We start from the raw sequence: 7,139 nt of genomic DNA, 5'->3' as shown, positions 1-7,139 counted from the left end.
CTCGGAGTCTGTGTGATGGTGGCCAGCAGGAGCCGGTGGGGGCCACCTGGCTTGGAGCCACCGGTCCGCCTGACCTCACAGGCTGGACTCTGAGCCCTGAACAGTATCACCGTGCCACCCCTAACCTATAAATCAGGAGGCACCGAGGAAGCCGGGCGGGCCCTGTTCTGTGGGCGGTCTGCTGTGTGACTGTGGGCAGATGTATCAGCCCCTCTGAGTGTCAGCCTATTGTCCTTCACAGTGTGCCCGCGCAGAGAGGTGGTGGGTCCAGCCCCAAGACGACCGCCTGCAATTCCAGGATGCGCCACCAGGCGGCAGCAGAGGCCTTGCGGTGGCCACTCGTTCGGAGCCTGTCTCAAAGGTGACCTTCAGGCGTCCAGCTGCGGCACACGTCCGCGGGGGGCCTGGCTCCAGCAGGCTGGGCTGGGCGCCACGGAGCCTTGGGAGCCCCCACCCTGACCCCAGGGCACCGGCGTCCAGCCCGGGAGCCTGGCACCGGGAGACGTGAAAGGCCGCGCAGGGAGCCGGTGGTATTTCTTTACGATAAGCGGTTTTTGTTCCCTCGGCTGGTTTGTCAAATTGTTTGAAAAAGAAGAGTCTCCGGCTGGCAGGTCAGCACTGCGCTTGGTCCCCGGGGCTCTGGCGGGTCCCCTCCTGCAGGTGGCGCAGGGCACCAGCCCCTCCCCCGTCCCCTCCCCCGCGGTCTCTCCTAGGACTTCCGAGAGGGAGCCTGGGGGGGGGGGGGCTAGGTCCTGGGGTCCCAGGTCCCGCCGCCAGGTGCCGGCTGCGTGTGGCTGCCAGGAGGGCGCCCAGGCCCAGGGGTGCACGCGGGGCCGCAGCGGGACCGCCTCTCCCTGCACCCCACACCCACCTAGGCCTTCAGGGCGGGACAGGGCGCAGGTTGGGGGGCCGTGCTGCCGGATCTCCTCCAAGATCCGGGCCTGGTCTGCAGGGGCCGCCCCTGCGTGGACGGGCTGCCGTGCACGCAGAGCTGAGCAGAAGATGCACGTGTACAGTCACACGTGCACACCCGTGCACACCCGTGCACACCCGTGGGCACTCAGGCACAGACACGGGCACACACACCCCCACACACAACACACAACACGTGTGTGCACACGTCACACAGCACACGTGCCACGCATGCACACGGCCACACAGGCAGGCACACACACGCACACACATGTATGTGTTCACGTGCACACGTGTTCATGCACACACACATGCTTGCAGCAGCCACAGGCAACCTCCAGGCTTCATTTCCTGCCTCTTGGTTGGCTTCCCTCCGTGCCTGATTTGTACTTGAACTTGAAAGACATAATCACACAAAGACGCTTCCTACCCGTTTCTCCGCCTTGAGGAACAGCCCCCCTTGCGTGCTGGTCAGCAGAGCCTTTTATGCCGAGGTGCCTGCGGCGGCCCTGACGTCCTTTGTGCGGCTGCAGGTACCCGATTGCCTTGGATGCTGGAGATGGGCGGGGGTGGGGGTGGTGCGCTCAAGGACGCCCCAAGGTCACCGGGAAGGAGGAGCTGAGGAGCAGGGGCAGCTCGTTATTCTGTGAAGCTGTCAGCCACCCGGAGCCTGCGAGGAAAAGCCCCCCCCCCCTTGCATGCTGGTCACCAGAGCCTTTATGCCAAGGTGCTTGCAGGGGCCCTGACGTCCTTTGTGCGGCTTCCCCCACCGGGAGCAAGAGATCAATAAAAAAAATATATAATCTGGCTCAAAAGTGCAGCTTTCTTCCAAAACCAGTGTGGCCTCTTTGGAGCCTGGCGAACACTTACGGGTGGGTTTGCTGGTCCCTGACCAGACCTGCACGGGGCGCCATCCAGGGGAGTCCGGCCAGACCTGAGGAGCGGGGTGGGTGGCGGTCACCCCCAGCGCCGTCCGCACACCAGCGAGGACTGGGAAGCCCCATGCCGGCCCCTGTGGGTTTCTGACGGTGATGGCAGGGAGCACCGGCCCCAGAGGCCTGTGGGTCCCCACAGCCCCGGGGTCGGGCGCGCCTGGCTCGCTCGTGCGGACCGGCCCTGGGCTGCCGCTCTTCTGACTCGGCTGAGAAAACCTCAGGCCGAGGAGCGGTCGAGGACTCGGCCTCTGGGACGCCCGGGACGTGAGTGCCCGCGGTGGCCCTGCGTCTGGTCCTCGCTCTCGCCCGCCCGCCCCACGGCCGCCGCCCAGCGTGTGTCCCTGGGCCCTGCAGCCGCGCCCTGTGGCCGGGGGTGCCCGGAGCATCCCGTCGCTGCGGCCCTGCTGTCGCCCCCCGGGACCCAGGCCGATGCCCCTCGCTCCTCACCCTGATTAGGTCTGCACGGGTCTCTCTCCAAACGAGGTTCTGGGGTGCGGAGCACGCACATACCTTCGGGGGGCTTGAGGCAGGGGCTGCCCACCCGTGGTGCCTGGGCGGAGCCCGCTTCTGGTGCCGGGGGCCTGTGTCTCTGTTTGGGACGTTTCTGTGGTGGCCCGCCACGGACGAGCCGTGTCTGCGTCTGCCGGTGAGTCACCTGTTGACAGACGGAGGGGCAGCTGCTGACCCGGCCTGGCCGCCGCCCGAGGGGCTCCCAGGGGCCTGCGGGCGCCACTTGGTCACGGGCTCAGGCCCCCCTCCCGCCACCAAGAAGGTCTTGGGCCTGGACCCTTGGTCAGGACACCGGGACTCCGGGGCTGGCCCGGGGCACCAGGGGCGGGGAAGGTGCGGGAGGCTGGCGGGGCCGGGGGGGGCTCTGGGTCCCCAGTAGCCCCGGGGCAGGGGTGCGCCCACCTGAGCCGGGCCACACGTGTGGTGTCTGTGTCCGCGTGTGGCTGTGGGGTCTGAAGTTAGGGGAGGCGGTGAGGGGCTGACGGAAACTGGCACCCTCGTGCTCCTCAGCGCCCCCAAGTTGTGAGTAGGGCGTTGCAGGCGGGGTGAGTAGTGGGGGTGGCTCCGCGGAGGCTCGGGAGACCAGCCGGGACCCCCAGCAGGATGGGACCCCCAGCAGGACAGGACAGTGGGGAGCGTTCCCTCCAGGCCCCAGGCCCTACAGGGGGTGGGGGGCTGCTGCACCCGGCTCTCGGGGCCTTCGCCCTGGTGTGGCTGCGGGGACCCTGGGCCCGGCTGTGACTTGGGGAGGCGGGGGGGCAGCAGTGGGGGCCGCACGATTCCACGTGGAGAGGACGGCACCTGGGGCGCCCACGGCCCCCCCTCGGCGAGGGGTTCAGGCTGCCCGCAATCCTGTTCTCCGCTTGGCCCCACCCCACCAGGGCACCTCTCTCTCCTTCTGGGGGACCCCCGTGCCTGTCCCTGCAGGGGGGTGTCCGCCACAGCGGGCGTGGGGATCCGCCTGCCTCTCTCCCCATTGGGGGCCGCTCCCCGAAGCCCCTCGTGCAGAGCGGGTGAGCCTGCAGGTGGCGCGGACCTCAGACTGCGGCAAAGGCGCCACCGCGTGCTGCCCGTTGTCTGCACCCTGGCTGCCCGGGGCTTGCACCTCTGACCTGAAGTGGCTTCGTGTCCCGCCCCCCCTCCCCCGCACGGAACTTTCTAGAGCACGTGGTCACTGGGTCACTGGGATCTTTGAGGAATGCAGGCCCCTCCAGGGGGTGGGGGCTGTGACCGCCGTTCCACCCGCCCCCCGGGGACACGCGGCCACGGTGGGCGGCAGCTGAGCAGCGAGCAGCCTCTGGACCAGGTCGTGTGTTGGGCGGGCGGACCCTGTGCCCCTGGCTTCTGAGACCATGCGGTGGGGGCGAGGGGGAGGGCGTCGCGGGGCCGCCTGGGCGTGGGGAGCTCCCGCCCTCCCTGCTTCGGGGCCGGGACCCCTGCCCCCCACGGCCCGGCATCGTGATCTTCTGTGGAAGGAGGGCTGGGCCGGGCGTGGCGCGTGGGGGCCGAGGAGGGGGCCCCTGGGCTGCCCAGCTTCTGGCTTGGCCCCGGCAGGGGTGCTCTCCAAGCCCAAGGCCCCGTGGCAGGACTCTCACCCGCCCCGCCTTACAGCTGGGGTCTGGAGAGGGCGAGGAAGCTTCCGGGCTGCGTCTGGCTGCTGTGCCAAGAGGTGAGCCCTTGTTGCCGCCGGGCAGGCTCCGGGGCTCCCTGTGGGTGGCCCCACTGTGCGAGGCTGTCCCTGCCCCTCTGAACCTGGGACGGCTCAGCCCCGGGCTTGGAGAGAAGTCCCCGAGGCCCCTCCGGGTGGGGGTGGCGGGTGGCCCCGGCGCTGCCAGCTGGGAAAGCCCCGGCAGAAAGGGCTGCAGGCCTGCGGACCCCCCTCGGCCAGCCCCCACCCTGTCCCTGTCCTGGGGGCTCCCGGAAGATGGAAGCACGTGGAGGGTGCAGCCTCCTTGGGTCCTCGGTCCCCGGGAAGGACAGCCAGGCCTCCCTTCCCGCCCCGCCCCGCTCGACATGAGTGGGCCCAGCATCTGATGCCGTCCGTTCTCTACAATGCTGCCAACTAAATCCCCATGTTCTCCTGTCTTCAGCTCAGATCATTCCTTCTCTGCCCCAGGGCCTTTGCACACGCAGTTGTTCCCTCTGGTTGCAGTGTTGTTGAGCACGGCTCCCTGCCTCCTGCCTGGGTGGAGGGCCCCGTATGAAGGCGTAGCTGCCTGTCGGGCCCTCCCAGGCCGTGCGCCCTGTGAGGGCAGCAGATGGTCTGTCTCGCTCACTGCTCACTCCATGGCCTCAGACAGAGCTGGCACTGAGCAGGCGCTCTACGAATATTGTGGGCTGCATAACGCGTGTGGTGGTGGTTAGAGGCAGTGTGGCCGTCGGGGCATCGAGCTGGGGAGTCCTGGCGATCACCGCGGAAAGAGCGCCCGCCTCTGCTCCTCCCTCTGCTGCATGGACTGCTCCCTGAACTCAGCGGTTCTCAACTCTGGCTGGGCAGTAAACACTTGGGGAGGCTTATCAAACTGCTGACCCCGGGTCCTCCCCGCCCGCCTGGCTCGAGTCCCGTGAGCCTCCACAGGCGGGATGTAAAACCTCCGGGGGTTCTAACGTGCAGGCTTTGTCTCAATTCTCTATCATTGGAGGGGCACTTGGGTCAATTGTCAGGTTCTGCAGGCCACATCAACCATTTACTCTTGAGTATGAATTAGAAGAGGAGCCCACTGATTTTTTCCTAACACTTTGCTGGGTCAGGCGGGTGTGAGGGCGTGGGACACTGTCTGGGTGGGAGAGAGAAAAAAGAAAGGTAGTTTGTGGACAGAAAGTCCTTGAGGGGTGTGTTTGATTCCAGATAGGAGGGTTTCAGGACTTGGAGGTGAGCAGGAAGGAAGGCAACATGTAGGAGGTGTACGGGAGGGCGTTCCTGCCTTCCAGATATTTCTCAAGGCCAGGCATAGGTATGGGCTCCTCCTCCAAGGAGGAGCTGACCCGTCCTGCCCAGTGTGAGGGCATCGAGTGGCCTGGGGCCGGGGCTGATGGCCGCTCAGTGACTGTTGGGCTGGCGCCGGGACAGCTCGTGACCCCCACGGTGGCCCCCGTTCTCCCAGGTCTGTCTGCCACGCCCTCGCCTGCGCGTGACCCACCTTCCCAGCCCCCCGCAGCCGTGTTTGTCGGAGCAGCTCCATGCCCAGCAGGGCAGTCCCCGAATCTGGGGGGGGGTCCCCGAAAGTGCAGGGCGGGGCTGGGTGGCTCTGTGCTCCCTGGGCTCCGGTCCCCGCCCCAGAAGTGGGCATCGTTACCCCACGCGAACAGACACTTGATCTGTGCACGGGACGGAGTCTGAATGTGACCAACCAAAAAAAGCAGAGTTCAATGCACTTCGTCATCTTAAAATTGAATACAAGGTTCTTTAATTAGTGTGCTCCTCGTCCCGGCGTTCGCTGACCGTGGCGGCTGGCGCACAGCCTGCCAGCTGCAGGGCCCCTGCGGGGCAGGTCAGCCTGGATGGAGGCGCTGGGCCCCCAGGCCTGCCCGGTGGGGGGAAAGCAGCGTGGCCGGGTCCCCAGCCCGGGACCCTCTGCCTGTCCAGGCCCCGGACATGAACTCCCTCTGGGCCTGGTGAGCAGTGAGCACTTGCTGCGGGCACCACTCCCCCCAGCGGGGTGTCAGGACCTCCGAGTGCTTCCTGCAGCTGGTCTGGAGGGCCCCGGGGTGCCCAGGCCAGCGTAGATGGAGGCAGGGCTGGGGGCCAGGGGTGCCCGGATGGGGCCGATGCAGACCCGGAGTCCCGGAGGGTGGGGCACAGGGGACCTGGACGCAAACAGTGTGGGTTGGGGGACAGGCCAGAAGGTGCCCAGCTCACAAAGCAGCAGCAGGTGCTGGGAGCAGCGAGGGAATAACCCACGGGACCGGCCCTTGGATGCTCCTGTGAGAAGCCCGACTGATGGACCCATTTCACAGCACTTGAAACCGAGGCACTAGAGATCACAGGAAAGCTGGGAGGGAGGCGGGGCCTGGGGGGGCGGGGATGCAGGGCATTTTCTCGCTGCCGCCCAGACCTGCTTTTCCAGCAGCCCGGGAGGTGGGGAGGGGTCCGGTCGGGGCAGACAGGGCGGCCTTCCCCTGCGGGAGGGGGGAGCATAGGCGGCAGGGGTCATCCACGTTCCGTTTCCTCATATCCGTGGGCGCGCGGGGCCAGGGTGGGGTGGGGAGCCCGACGCCGGAGCCCACCCCGCAGCGGGACAGGTGGGGGGAGGCGGGGGCAGTCACCTGTGCGGTTGCCTAGCTCGCGGGGCCTGCCGGGCCAGGGGCCCTTCCCCCACTTCCGGCCCCCAGCGCAGCCCCGCGTGGGCGGGTTTCCGCATCCGGTCATTACTCCCGTCCACCTAGGTCCCCCAGGTCGGGTAAGGTCGTGACCCGCCCGAGGAAGGGGCCCTCCCCGACTCAGGCACGTGCCACTGAAGGTCACCGGATGCCGACACTCCTGGGGAGCCGAGGGGCGGCACATGGTCAGTGGTGTCCCTGCTTCAGATCAGGCTCTCCTGGTGATGAGTGATGCCACCCAGACACAGGGGCGGGGCGGTGGGGGCCCCGTGGCACCTGCACGTCAGCGGTGACCCGTGGCACGGAGCGCAGGAGGGCGGGCCACCCGCCTTGTCATCCTGACTCACCTGTGCCCTCGCCTGCCCCAGGGGCGAAGCAGGCACACCTTCCGTGGCCCGACCTGTGGTTCCTCTTGTCCTAGGGGCCCCGTCCCTGTCCCTGTGGACACGTCGTCCTGGGCCC

The sequence above is a fragment of the Hyaena hyaena genome, unplaced genomic scaffold, assembly GCF_003009895.1.
Source record: "Hyaena hyaena isolate Hyena2069 unplaced genomic scaffold, ASM300989v1 scaffold_254, whole genome shotgun sequence".
Classification (NCBI taxonomy): domain Eukaryota; kingdom Metazoa; phylum Chordata; class Mammalia; order Carnivora; family Hyaenidae; genus Hyaena; species Hyaena hyaena.
Note: the sequence above shows the minus strand (reverse complement) of the source record.